Source organism: Myodes glareolus, chromosome 13, assembly GCF_982192425.1.
Source record: "Myodes glareolus chromosome 13, mMyoGla1.1, whole genome shotgun sequence".
NCBI classification, from domain to species: Eukaryota; Metazoa; Chordata; class Mammalia; order Rodentia; family Cricetidae; genus Myodes; species Myodes glareolus.
In genome coordinates this window covers 26,788,423-26,803,444 of record NC_142038.1, presented here as the reverse complement: position 1 = coordinate 26,803,444, position 15,022 = coordinate 26,788,423, and the positions used below count along the sequence as shown (strand labels likewise).

At 45.1% G+C, this 15,022-nt stretch overlaps 1 pseudogene; it reads right to left on the bottom strand.

Annotated features, from left to right (window-relative positions):
• Positions 1-11,096: 11,096 nt before the first annotated feature.
• Positions 11,097-13,226, bottom strand: LOC125390269 (tRNA-splicing ligase complex subunit RTRAF pseudogene; annotated as a pseudogene).
• Positions 13,227-15,022: the final 1,796 nt, after the last annotated feature.

The following is a 15,022-nucleotide window of genomic DNA, read 5'->3' as shown; positions in this document are numbered from 1 at the left end:
CCTACATATATGTGCACAGGCATGCATGTACAAGTACTCATAGGCCCCTGCACATATGTATACACACAGAGATGCAGGGATTAAACTGGGGGCCAGGTCAATTGGAATAGATCGGCCTCCAAAGCTAACCTCTAAATGGCAGCGCCATCAGCTTTCAAAGGAGGTGTTTGCTTGCTGCTTCATGGAAGGACTGAAATTGTTTTTCTGCTTCCATACAACCTCAGTTTTTATTTTCATTTTTGCTTTGCGACAGGACTTCTCTGTGTAGCCTGTCCTGTCGTGGAACTCAGTCAGTAGGCCAGGCTGGCCTCGAACTCAGAGATCTGCCTGTCTCTGCCTCCCAAGTAGTGGGATTAGAGAGGTGGGCCACCACACCCAGCAGAACACACATTCTTGTCTGGAGCCCAAGGAAGGTTTTGCAGTATACACCGAGTGCTAGGCCATAAAAGAAATCTCGATAAACTGAAAAGGTTCAAAGTATGCAACGTATAGTCTCTGATAAGTATGGCGTGGAACCAGAAATGAATGATAGAGAGAAACTTGGGGAATTCACAAACCTGCGTAAATGAAACAAAATACTCCTAGAGTTGGAACCTTCATGCTGGACCTTAAATGGCAGAAAGAATTTTCACAAAGTTACCAGAGTCGCAAAGCAAGGCCTCTAGTCTATTCAGGTACCCGTAGCCTGCTGTAGACTGTAAGTAGGGGAAAACTGGGGGAAGGGATGTCTGCAAAAGTAAACTGAGGCCTGAACACCACACTAGGACCTCAGGCTTCCCCTCCTCTGCAGGGCAGAGCTGTAGGGGACTGTGTTTGAACCCAGAAGAAAGCTGAGCAGATAAGACTTGGCGTGTAGATCCCTGTGTTCCTTCAGTTGATTTGCTTCATGATACAATCTTCCGAGGACACGATGCAGACGTCCAGACTCAGGGACAGAGAACTTCAAGTCAGCCATTCTGGGAAAGTGCTTGTGGGATGCTGGAGAGGGACCACAAAGGGCGACTCTTGTTTTTCGTTTGCATCTTTCCTGTCATGTCTGGCCGAAGATCGCCTCCCTCACTGTACCTCTGGGTCTTCTGTTCACTGGGTGCCAGATCTCACCCATGTCATCAGATCAACAATTAGCAGACAAACAAATAGGAGACAAACAACTCACGGGGGCATTTCTGTGGTGGGGGTGCATGGAAAGGTCAGTGGGGAGATGGCTTCTCCCCTAGTGACCCCAATTCCAGTGAACCTGTTTTCTACACTCATGGGACTGGTCACTCCCTCCCGCCCTGCAGTTCACAGGCCCTGGAGAGAGGGAGCCTGGCCAACTGGTATGAACTTTGGCCTCATGTTATCATTTTCCTCAGAATCTCAGAAGTGGCCAAGCAACTCAAAGGTCTTTCATGATGAAGGGGACAAAAGTCAGCTCCAGCCATCAGCTATTGATCGTTCCTGACCACACCTTGAGCGAGATCCTTGTTTCAGATTTACAGAGCAAAACTGACGTCTCAGGGTTATTTCAGGAGGCCCCAGAAGATGCGAAGAGTCCTTGTTCTGGGCAGGAAGCTTCCTGAACTCATACCCATTGAAGCTGTGGATAGCAAGACTTAATGTCCTACCCCAGAAGACAAAGTGACACCAAAAGCCAGGATTCTGCCTCCCCTGGCTAGAATTCGGGAACGATCCGGACCCTTTGCGTTCAGCAGTTCTGTTCCTGGGAACCTCTTGTAAGGAATAAATCTTCAGTGTGGACAAGGGATAGGGATGTGGAATTATCTGCACATCCTGTAACGCAAACTCAGCACAGCATAGGGGAATATTGACGTTTATGACCCTAGACTGCTGGCGAAGCAGTTTGCCTGCCTTATCACATTGGCTCCCCACAGGAGTTCTGGGGGTAGACACAGCTATTATCCCCATTTTGCAGATAAGAAAACAGCCCAAAGAGATTCCCCCAAGATCTTACAGCTACAGCACACCAGAGAGCAGACTTAGAGCAACATTGTCTCCTGTTGTAAAACAATGGATAGAAATTGCTGGGCGTGACTACCCCCGGGCTCAGAGGCTGGGGAAGAGAATCATTGAGATGGCTTAGGCAGCCTCCTAAAACTCTATTTAAAAAAATAAAGTCAGGGAGTGGTGGTGCACACCTTTAATACCAGTACTCAGAAGGTGGAGGCAGACGAGACATATCTCTGTGAGTTCGAGTCCAGCCTGGTCTACAGAGTGAGTTCCAGGCAGCCAGGACTTTTACACAGAGAAACTCAGTCTCAAAAAAAACGAAAGAAAGAAAAAAAATGTTTCTCAGATAGTGGGACCCTCGGGGGGTCAATCCTGGAACTCACTCTGTAGACCAGACCAGCCTTGAACTCACAGAGATCCACCTGCCTCTGCCTCTGGAGTGCTGAGATTAAAGGTGTGGGCCACCACCTTCTCACTTGAGAAAACTTTGACTGGCCACCCCCACCTCACTCAGAGTCTCCCTTGCTGTGTGCAAGGAGCAGCAGAATAGAGAAAGCAACCTGAGGGAAAGTTCAGAAAATAATCCCAGGAGACATGACACATACCGCAGGGTCTAGGTCACAGGAGAGTTCAAGGTAGGTTTCCGTGACATGTCTGGACACAGAGAGGCTGATGGACAGGCGCATCCCATGGTGGTCACACCAGTGAGTCACACCCTTCTGCCAACCCTTTTAAAAAAAGTTATTTTTTTTTGTTTCAAAACCATCATTTTTCTGATCTATACACAATATCAAAACACAAGCTTGGTATTTGTTGGATAAACAGAGCTTCGAAACAGCCCAAGTACCCCCAAAAAGACCGTGAAGCTGTCCAAAGGCCCAAACAACTCCACAGGGGTCCCCAGGGCTCTGCCAGGGAGGCTGTGCAGCTGCAGGAGGTTAATGAGACTGTGGGGGCCTGTGCCAAGGAGGCTGGAGAGATCGGGGCCAGAGGGGACTGGTAGGGGTCAAGGTCAGCCGGGCACTGCCCTGCCAGCCGCCTGGAACTCAAGTCTGTCTGTAGAAAATTTAGGCATGGTGGGAGGGCTTTCCCTAATAGCTTATTTTTTCTTTATTTTATATGTATATTTGATTCTCTGTTAAGAACATTTGAATTGGCATATTGTATGTGACGCTGGGCAGAGCGGTCTGTTTTTACTGCAAACATTCCCGGTTGTTTCCACGCGCAACAGTTTGTTTGTTTGTCTCCGTGTGTTAAATAATGTCTTATAAAAATCTGGCAGATGCGAAATAGGGCGGCGACAAGAAAAACATTTTTCACTTAAATCGCTTTGATCTTATGGGTGAGAGACTCGTTTTATTACATAAGACAGGTGCTCTGGCAAAGAATGAGTCTGTTTGAAAAGACTGGGTTCATCCTAGCAGCTATGTGTGCAGAGCATCCACTACCACACGAATACCGTTAGGGCCATGGGGCCGCCACGCTGGCCTTGCCTCTCTGTTCCCAGTTGCCAGACCAGAATAAGAAAAAGAAAGTTTTTAAAGACAGTCTTTCTGTGTAGCCTTGGCTGGCCTGTAGATAAGGCTAGCCTCAAACTCGCAAAAATCTGCCTGCTTCTGCCTCTATTGAGTGCTGGGATTGATAAGACACCATCACACCCTGGGAAAACTACTATTATTTCCTCCTTCCCCTCTTTCTCCTTTTCTTCACATTTATTTATTTATTTATTTATTTATTTATTTATTTATTTATTTAGTGTGTTGTGTGTGTGTGTGTGTGTGTGTGTGTGTGTACCACAGCACGTTTGCGGAGGTTAGAAAGCAGCCTGCAGTAGTCGGTCCTCTCCTTCTATCTTGTGGGTTCTGGGGATTAAGTTGTCAGGCTTGGAGGAAAACACCTTTACCCGCTGACCTCTGCCTTGCCAGCCTGGGAAAACCATTCTTGGTGGTTTTCATTCACATGTGTAGAGAATCTTTGCATTGGTAAGTGCATGCATGTTTGCTCTGTAGCAATTGCGTGTTTATCGTGGGTCTCATTAATTGTGGCACTGAGTTATGCCAACATGTATCTTGGGGCATCTTTCCATAGGACATGTCGAATTGTGTCGGTTGGGAATTCATTTTGCTGATCTAGAGTCCTTCCTGGTGCTATCAAAAACCCTTACAGCTCCCAGCCTGCCATCAGCAAGGCCTTCATCTCTCTGTGGATGGGGTGGGGTGCAGTTCAAAGGCTGGCTTTCTTTTTCCTTCCTCTTGGCTTCTTTCTTTCTCCCTCCTTCTTTCTCTCTTGTTTTTGCTTTTCTTTTTTCTTACGTATGTAATGTATGTATGTGTGTGTGCACACGTGAGGGAGTGCTCACCCTTCTGTGTACATGCGGAAGTCAGAGGTCAACACCAGTGACAGCCTTTCTCTGTCACCTTCTATATTTTCATTTCCTTTTTAAAAGTTTTAAATTAATTTTTAAAATTTCATATATGTGTACTATGTTTATAGCACTTCTCCACTCCTCCCTCTACCCCCTCCTGTGTGTTCCCTCTTAAATTCATGGCCTTTTAAAAATAATTGTTTATTTATACTTATTTGTTATTATATTTAACTTTATATATAAGTTAATAAGTATATAAATACAACCTGCTGAGTCCATTTAGTGTTGCACACACACACACACACACACATTTTTAGGGCTGATTATTTTGTAGCAGATAATCAGGTAGGGGGCTCATCCCTGGGGAAGACCAATTCCACCTCAGTAGTCATTAGTTACCTGTAGCTTTTCGTCTAGGAGTGGGGCTTTGTGAGATTTTTCTCATCCACATTGGCGCGTCAGCCGGTATTGTCATTATTCAGGTCTTACATAGACAGTCATATTTGAGATGTCATGGGCACAGTTCTCCTGTCATTTATAGAAGACACTGTCTCCCCGGAGATTTTCTGGTCCTCTGACTCTGGCGATCTCTCTGCCTCTTCTTCGGAGATGTTGCCAGAGCCCTAAGAGTAGGGGTTGTGTTGTAAATGTATGAGTTGGGGCTGGGCACCCCCGTGGTCAGTGGTTGTCTGTATTTTGACCTGTTGTGGTTTTCTGTAATGGCCTCTGTCTGCTGCGGAGAAGGAGCTTCTCTGATGAGGGGTGAGAGCTACGCTGCTCTGTGGGTGTAAGGATAAGCATTTAGAATGCATCTGGGAATTAAATTGCTTTGCAAACTGGCAGTGGCAGGTTTTCTTTTAGGTGCCGTGACCTCACCAGCCAGGAGCAGCTGGCTCTGTTTACGGCACCAGGCATGGATTCCCTCCTGCGGCGGGGTCTTGAGTCCAGTTTGACCGTTCTTGACTACCCCCAAAATATACGGCATCTTTGCTAATACTTTGATATTCTGGTCATTGTTGTAGCTCATAGGTGTCACAGCTGGGTAGCACACTGGTTAGCTTCCTCCCTGTGTTCTTTCATGTTCTGGTACCATGAAAATTAGTTCAGGGAGGCAGCTCCGGGGTCATATCCAGTTTGATTCTTGTGTCTGAAGCGTACGGTGTTTTAAGCAATAGGGTCGGTTTTACCTTCAAATTCTGGGAGGAAACTGAGGGTGCTGACCAACAACTCAAAGGGATGATTCTTGGCCTTGGTACCCAGAGTTTGGTTAGGTAGCCCATGGCTCTTGAGGGGATCGTTATGGCCGTATGTGGTATAACTTGATTGAAACTGTGGAGTGGGTGTGGGCGTACACATACATGTAATTCACATACACTTACATGTAATTTTAGGTAAATATAAAACAATATGATTCCCTGTGGGTCTCTCAAACATCTTTAGTGTTATTTATCCTTCCCCTCTCCCTCTGTATTGCCTCCCTTTCCCCCTCTTCAGGTAAAATCCCACCCCTTTCACCGTTCCCCCTTCCTAGCCTTCATCCCCGACCCTGCCATCAGATCCAGGTCCCCTCACTCCTCCCGCCATGGTCTCTTTTTACTTTCCTGTTTTCTGTGGTTATTCCAGGCCATATACTCACACCTGGAGATTTGGAGCTAGGAACCACAAATAAGGGAGAAACGCGACATTTGTCTTTCTGCATCTGGATTACCACACTTGATGTAATATTTTCTTGTTCCATTTACCTGCCAAAGTCATGATTTCTATTTTGTACCATTTTCACCATTAAGGTTTTTTTTTCTCTCTAGGATCAACTTAAATAATTAACAGAATACATAAATGAAGCTTTCATTCAGATAATGTTTTTCTCTTCTTATAAGTGGCTATCTACCCTATATTTCTAAACAGGAATTCTTGCCTAGAGCTGGCTCTCTCTGTGGAGTGACTGGTCAGCAAATCTCCAGGAGGCTCTTGTCTCTGCCTCCTCAGCACTAGTATTACAGGAGTGTAGTGTCTGAATAAGAATGGCCCCATAGGCTCATATATTTGAATACTTAGTCACTAGGGAGTGGTACTACCAAAAAGGATTAGGAGATGTGGCCTTGTTGGAAGAAGTGTGTCACTGGGGTGGGCTTTGGAGTTTCAAAATCTCAAACCAGGTCCAGCATCTCTCTTTTCCTGACACCTTTGGATCCCGATGTAGAATTCTCAGCTGCCATGCTCCCTGCCACAAGGGTAATGGACTAAACTTTTGAAGACATAAGCAAGCTGTAGTGCAATGCTTTCTTTTATAAAAGTTGTTGTGGTCTTGGTGACTAAGACAAGGAGCGTCCTGCCAGCTGCTAACATCTGGGAATCCAAGCAGTTCCTCATGCACAGAAAGCATTTCACTCACTGAGTCATCTCTCCAGCACTTGTTCTTGACCTTTCTTATTTTGTTTTATTTCTTATTAATGTGTGAGGGGGCATGCTCTTGGAAGCCAGAAGACAGCATTTGGATGGAGTTTCTTTTCTTCTACAGTGGGTTCTGGGGATTGAACTCATGGCATCAGGCTGGCGCAGCAAGCTCTTTGCCCACGGTCCCACCTTCCTGATGCCTTGTTCTAGCTTTTTAAGATAAAAAGTTTGTCATGTCTTCTTTTCGACTCTGATTACTAATGCAAAGCATACTTACTGTCAGCTGCGCAGACTGCAGAAAAGGGTGAGAAGCCGCAACTCCGGCACATGTAGTCAGCTAACAGTTGTTTTTTTTCTAGACTAGACATATTTTTCGGGACTCCAGGAAGAGACTACATTTTTTTTTTTTTTTGGTTTTTTTCGAGACAAGGTTTCTTGTAGTTTTGGTGTCTGTCCTGGGACTAGCTCTTGTAGACCAGGCTGGCCTCGAACTCACAGAGATCCGCCTGCTTCTGCCTCCCAAGTGCTGGGATTAGAGGCACACACCACCACCACCCAGAAACTGCATTGTTAGTGCTACTCTCAATCCCTCTTGTCCCCAGCTCCTGACAATCATCCCTCTGCTATCTGTCTTCATGGATCACAGTGCTGGGTGTCTCACATGAGTGACCCTTTGCATCTTCTCTTCCTTCACGTAGAGTAATGTCTTCACCACCAAGGCCTGCTACAGCAAGAGTCGGTTCTTATTTGTTCCTTTTTAGAGCCAGTGAATATTCCGCGGTGTGGGTGCAGCGCGTTGCACTGCTCCACGCATTAGCTGAGGTACATCTGAAACATTTTTTCACCTTGGAACTCCTGTGAATAGTTTGTACAAACATGTTTGTATACTTTTTTTTTCTTTTATTGGAATGCCATTTTTAGTCCTAGGGGTTTACAGTGGAGGTGGGATTCCTGACTGGAATGGTCTATCTATGCTTAACTTACTGAGGAAGCCACAGACTAGTCAGCCCAATGGCTGGGCCACTTTTGTCTTCCTGTCAGCAATGCACAGGGCTCCTTGCCAGCCCTGCTTGTCCTTTGCTATGGCAGGCCGTGGTGTCTTCCTGTGGTTTTGATTTGTGCTTCCCTGGTGACCATGACAGTCAACGTCTTTTCACAACCGTGGTGACCATTTTTATCTTCCTTAGAGAATATATTTATTCAAGCCTTTGGTTGTTTTCATTTTCTGGTTGAATTGTAAAAGTTCTTCTATATTCTAGAGCTTTCTTATTCAAACACACAATTTTCAAATACTTTTCTTCCACTTTGTGAGTTTCCTTGAAATAGAAGTGATTTATACACAAAAATTTTAAATTTTGATGAAGTCTGATTTATCTCTCTCTGTGTGTGTGTGTGTGAGAGAGAGAGAGAGAAAGAGAGAAAGAGAGAGAGAGAGAGAGAGAGAGAGAGAGAGAGAGAGAGAGAGAGAGAATGGTTTTTGTCTAAGAAAGTATGCCCAACATCAAGATTTACTCTTCTGGTGTCTTCTAAGAGTGTCTCTATTTTCAGTTAGCCTCCTGAGTTGGTATTGTGTATGGTGTGAGGTAAGGTCCAATTTCATTCTCTTGCTTTTGCTATCCAGTTAGCTTATCACTATTTGTTGAAGAAACTCCTCTTTCTCTCTTCTGTGGCCTCAGAGGTACCTGCTTGAAGACCAAGCAACCACAACTGCACACATTCATGCATTTCCTCTGGACTCTAAATTGCTGGTTTGTTTGTTTGCTGCTTTTTTTGGGTTTTTTGTTTATTTGGTTTTTTTTTTATTTTTTCAAGACAGGATTTCTCAGTAGCTTTGGAACCTGTCCTGGAACTAGTTCTTGTAGACCAGGCTGACATCACTCACAGAGGTTTGCCTGCCTCTGCCTCCCGAGTGCTGGGATTAAAGGCGTGCGCCACCATTGCCTGGCCTGTTTGCTGCTTATAAGACAGAATTTTATGTGCCTCAGGCTGGTCTCAAACTCACAGTGTAGCAAAGGATGATTTTGTGATCCTCCTGTCTCCGCCTCTAGAGTGGAGGGTGTTCCTCTACACAGTGCTCTATACAGTGCTTTCAACCAGCATTTTCTTACTGGGCTGATAATGGCCATCTTTCTATATTAGCAAAGAAGGAAAAGGACCGTTTTATGTCATTCACTGGATGTACTACAATTAGTTTCAACAATCTCTGATAATTAACTATCTTGATCACTTCAAAATTTTAAACTACCAGAAATAAGGCTGTAATGAGTATCTTGCTAATGTACATCCCTGTGCTCTTATCTAATTATTTCCTTTGGATTAATTCCCAGAACCCAATTTATTAGGTCAAAGGAGAGACATTCTTTTAAAACTTTGATGAATGTTTCCAAATTTTTCTCAAAAAATATCCGAACATCACCTTCTCTGAACAGCATTTGGAGATGCCTGTTGCCCAAGCAGAACCCAGATACCTTTTCCCCCCAATGTCACTTACAGACTGGGAGCCCTGAAACGCTGCTTCACTGGCCAGGAAGTCTAAGCAGGCAGTGACATTCCTCATCAGCAGAGGCAGCCTCCTCTCAGGCCTGAGAGGACCCTCATCCAGTTTCACTTGGGATTCTTAGTGCCAAGACAGTTTGCCTGTGACTTTGGGTTCTGTCTGTCATTTGTCCATTATTCCTTCCAGACTGCAAGCAGCAAAGGGCCAGGAACTCTCTGGCTTGTTTACTGTGTGGATTTCATGTCTTATAAATTACCCAGGCTGGGGCATTTCGCATAACATGTAAAAGTAATCATTAGGATGCAACCCAGACCAATGAGGGATGAGGGCGGGAAGAGTACCTTCCCTTTCCGTATCTCCAATGGCAGCATGGTCTTTGTCAACACAGCGGCTGCTCCCTGTTGGTTAATTGAAGAAATGAGTATGACTAGCCCTGGAGTGTCGACAAGGGGAACAACTCCTTCCTCCTTGCTCCATCTACGAGCTGACATTTATTCTAATGTTTTCCTCGGCGTTTCTATCTTCACAGTCCCTTTGGTGTCTGTGCTGCAGCAAAATGCATTTTTTTTTCCTGCAGCTAGACAGAAGAGCACCTTGTGTCCCCCTAGCATGCTGAAATAATTGTCCACTGACGAGAAGCAAGGAGGGGATTGCCCCTCAAGGGCTTAGCTCCCTTTGCTAGGATGCTGTTCTCTGAGCTGGAGTCAACAGCAAAGCTATTTTTGACCAAGTGGCTACCTACACTCACATGACCCTCAGCAATCCAGGCCAAGGTCATTGAACTTAGTTCATCAAAGACACTTGAGCGACCAGTGATCCCCTTCCCTGGGGACCCTTCAGAGAGAACGGGGAGGGACGTGCGTGCTCAAGATGGTTCTGGCCCTCGCTGCAAAGTCATGCAGCATTCCCTGGGAGGTTACCTCTCTTCCTCTGTTGTTGCCATGGAACCTGAATAGGCTATTGCATTAGTCATTTTTTACATTTTTTTAAATTATTGCTTGGGGAGGGGTTATGATAAGTATGTTCCATGGTGGCCAGACAACTCTGTGGAGCAGGTTTCTCCTTCCACCTTTATGTGGATTCCAGGGATTGACCCCAGGTTATCAGACTTTCGCAGCATGCATTTTGACCTACTGAACCATCTTGTCACCCCCCCAAGCTTATTTTCTTGCTGCTGTGACCCACATAACAAGAAGCAACTTAAACAGGAAAGGCTTACTTTGGTTTGCATTTTTAAAAGGTATACAAGGGGCTGGAGATTTGGTTTAGTGGCGAAGAGCACATACTGCATCTGCAGAGGACCTAAGCCTGGGTTCCTAGCACCCACAAACATCTATAACTCCACCTTTAGGGGGATCTGAAGCCTCTGGCCTCTGCGGGCACTGTATTCACGTGCACACCTCAACATAGACACACACAGACATACACATACCACACATAACCAAAAATAAAAATAAAATATACTTTAAAGAGGGATACAGTTGCTAAAGAAATAACCCAGTGTTTCAGAGAACCTGCTGCTCTTGAAGAGGGTCTGAGTCCAGTTTTCATCACTAATTTTGGGAAACTCACAACTGTCTGTATCTCCAGCTCCAGGGGATCTCATCGGATGCCTTTCCTTCTCTGCCTGCCAATTCTCAAGGAGGCTTAATATTAATTACAAGTGCTCAGCCAATAGCTCAGGCTTATTACTAGCTAACTCTTATATGTAAATTAACCCGTATTTCTAATCTGTGCTTTGTCATGTGCCTTGGTACTTTTTTCAGTACAGCAGACCCATCTTGCTTCTCGTGACTCCCCTGACTCCACCCCTTCTTCTTGCCAGCATTCTCTTGTTTGGCTCTCCCCCCACAACCTTATTCTGTTCAGCTATTGGTCAGTCATCTTCTTTATTAAACCCATCCCAGCGACATATATTCACACAGAGCATAGAAATATTCCACATGTCTGGCTTCCATGGCCATATGCACTCATGTCCACATGCCCACACATATGCACACAGTAATTAATAACAATAAAGGATGCAGCCCATAGTGGTGGGGGGACATGAAGGCAGGAGTAAGACAGCTAGCCATATTGTGTCCATATTCAGGAAGCAGAGAGTAAACATGAATTGGAGCTTTGTTATAAAACCTCAGGTTCACCCCTCAGTGAACCACTTCATCCACCAAGGCGCCACCTCCAAAAGGTTCCACAACTGTCCAAGTCAGTGCCACCATCTGCCAGCCCACATCTATGTGGGGCGTTTTGCGTTCAAACCACAGCATTCCACTCCTGGCTTCCATAGACTCGTGGCCATCTCATAATGCATCTCTAATTTCAAAAGTTCCTATAGTGTCCGAACATTGTTCAAGAACCCAAAGTCTCTTCTGAGATTCAAACCAATCAACTGTAAGCCCCTGTAAAATCAAACGGCAAGTTACATACGTTCATTATATAGCATAGGAGTATCATTCCCATTCTGAAAATGAAGAGCAAAAGGAAAACTCAGGTGAAAAGCAAGACCACAACCCTACAGCAACAATACTAAATCATTCGGCTCCATGTCCAGCAGCCAGGACTTGTGATGGAATCATCTGGGCTCCAAAGGGTTACCTAAGTCCTCTCCCTCCAGCTCTACCACCAGCAACAGACACTCCATGCCTGCAGCTTGCTTTCCTCGGCTGATGCTCCATAGTCTTGGCATCTCCAACATGCTGGAGTTGCAACTTTTTACCTTCACAGTTTCATACAATGGAGCCTCCTGGCAGAGACTCCGGCCTTGCCACACATCGCCTGGCTTTGACAGCTCCCTGGTCCATGGCCCACTTACTTTTCCATCTTTCGTACCAACAAAAGCAGTAGTACCCTGTAGACAGTGTCGCCAAGTTCTGCTGCTGGATGGAGATGTACCCGTGTTCCCTTGGGCCTACACCTTAGTGGCTTTTGTTTACCTTTGGAGATAGAATCTAAAATACTTTCCTTAACAGCTGCATTTTGATCAAGGACCCCTTCAGGGATAATTGAGTCTCTCCTCTCAAATGAACTTGTAAAGTTGCGCCCTCGAGGCAGCGTTCCTACTGCCCCAGTGCGGAGTGAGAGCTTTATCCCTGACATTGCAAAACCTCCTCAGCAAGTAGAGTTGCTTTTAAATCTGAACCAAACTTGTTTGGAACTTTAAAATCTCTCGTTCTCCTGCTAAATTGCGCATCTTTCATAACTTTCTACCCCATTTGTTGTTCTTTCTGTTGTGTGCATGGATAAGAGCGGAGAGCGGTGACAATGCCAGTCTGCGTGCTCTCGTATCTTGTTCCTCCGCCAAACAAATTAGTGCCTTCCTTTTTCGCCGCCTGTGTTCCCAAACTTTATTTAAGAAATAAAGCAACGCTGGTCAACTTCCAGAACTTAGTCCATCTTCTGGGATCCCTCCCGTGAATATGTGACATGGGATTTCCAAACATTTGCTGGTGTACGCAGTTCCCATTGTCTTATTCAGGTGACACCTTCCAAGGTTCCCCCGTGGCAGCTCCTGCATTAAAACCAAGAATGTGTTTGTCTAAAACAACAGGTAAGTCTTCTTTTGTTGGAGTGCATTGGCCATTACATTCTGTGTTAGACACCCCTGAACGAAAATGCAAATTTCCTTAAGCATCCTCAGGTAATTAATCTGACCCTGTTAGCTAGAGTCATTACACCCACTTAAAATCAGGATTATTTACGACCAGGTTGATCAATGACTCTGCATGTTTAGCTCTGTGTCAATATTGTTTGTATTATCGTGTGCTAAGCCTTTGTATTTTTCAGTATGGTCTCCATATTCAAGTTTCACAGCTAACCTAAGCAGCCAGTCAACTCACTGCAGATCCCGAATCTTGAAGGACAGTTTTCAGAGAACTTGGCAGTCACTGTTATGGCTCTTTCTCATTACTCCTATCTTCCATCTGTTTGATTTTCCAGTTTTTCAAGCCAAACAATACAGTTTCTAAATTCTGTTTCATCTTTGTAGTTGAAGTTCATAGGGTTGTGGTAGTCCAGGTCTGTGAGATTGCATCAGAGTATGGTCCCTGATGTTCACACTGGTCACCTAGATGCCAAGACAGGAAAAGTCAATTTCTTACCTTTTAATTCAGCCTCATTCCAGTTCTCAGTAGAGAGGCAGAATGTAGCCATATTCTTTCCCAGAATACAGTGGGAATAACTCTAGCTCAATTCTTGATATAATCCTTGTTCCTCTCTGAAATCTCATGAATCAGGTCTTCAGTGTCCATATTTCTCTCCCTATTCCGGTCTTCCAAACTTCCACCAGAATGGCCAATTAAGTCTTCCAGATCTTTTCTAGCCTACAGTTCCAAATTCTTTCACATTCCTCTGGCAAACCAATTCCAAAGACCTAAGTACCATATGGTCAGATTTATCACAGCAATAACCCCTTCCTGGTACTAATTTTCTATATTAAACTACTGTTCTTGTTGTGACCAAATAGCTCCTAATGCACAAGAGGAAGGGTGTTTTAATTATCAACATGACACAATCTAGATTTACCAGGGGAGAAAGGCTCAATGAAAACTTGTCTCGATCAGGCCAGCCTGTATATCTGTGAGAAATGCTCTTGATTGTGCTGATTACTGTGCAATGGGTTAGTTTAAAACTGGGAAGCAACACTAGTCCCTTAGTTTGGGTCATGGGCTATATTTAAAAAGGTGAATGTGAGCATAGGTATGCATTCATTTACTCTACGCTCCTAACTATGGACCTGACTTGCTTCTTCCGGTCCCTTCCGCCAGACTATACAGCCAGGAACTGTGAGCTCAGATAAACTCTTTCTCTCATAAATTGGTTTTGTCGGGCTGTTTGGTCACAACAACAGGAAAGGGAACTGTATTAGTTACTTTTTGCTGTTATAACAAAATGCCACGACTAAGAGCAACTATAGAAGGGTCATTTTGGCTTAGAATTCTTAAAATTCCAGAGGGAGAGGAGTGGCAGGGAGGCAGGGCAGCACGCTGCAGGCAGGGAGGCAGGAGCAAGAAGCTGAGAGCTCACATCTCAGTGCAAACACAGGAAGCAGGAAGACTGAACTAGAAGTGGGCCAAGGCTACACATTCTCAAAACTCACCCCCACTGATGTACTTCCTCCAGCAAGCCTGTGCCTCCTCAAGATTTTAGAACCTTCCCAAACATCGACACCAACTAGGTTCAAATACCCAAACCTATGGGGAACATGTCTTGTTCAAACCAATACCAAGGTTTGTTTTGAACCACAGATTATGTGTGGTGTCCGTACTACTACGTGACAATACAGTACTACTCCTGTGGTGCTGAGTCTGCACTACAGGACCATTCGCCAGCCGGGCAACACACAAAGACACACAGACAGAGACACGAGTCATCCTTGAAATAGGAATTCCCCAAGAATGCCGCCTTTATTGTAGCCAGAGGCAGCTTATATAGCAATCCTTAACTGATAGCCACGCCCCAGCCAAGCCCACCAGAAACCACTCTCCTGCTATCAGGAACTCCTGAGGGTCTCGTGCTCAGAGCAGCTGCAAGCATAACTCATTGTTTACAAGAAATTCAGGATCTGGGGGTTTACAGCTCCCAACATTTATGAAAGATACAGACCATCATAGCGGAAAAGGCACGGCAACAGGAAGAGATGGCTGGTCATATTGTGCTTGCAGCCAGAAAACGGAGCTGACAGGAAATGGGACCAGGTTATAAAGACTCGAGGCCCAGACTCTCAAGAGCTGACTTTTGGCACTTAAGAGAATTTGCTGCTTTTCCAGAGGACCTGAGTTCTGTTCCCAGCACCCACAGTAACTCACAACCACCTGTCC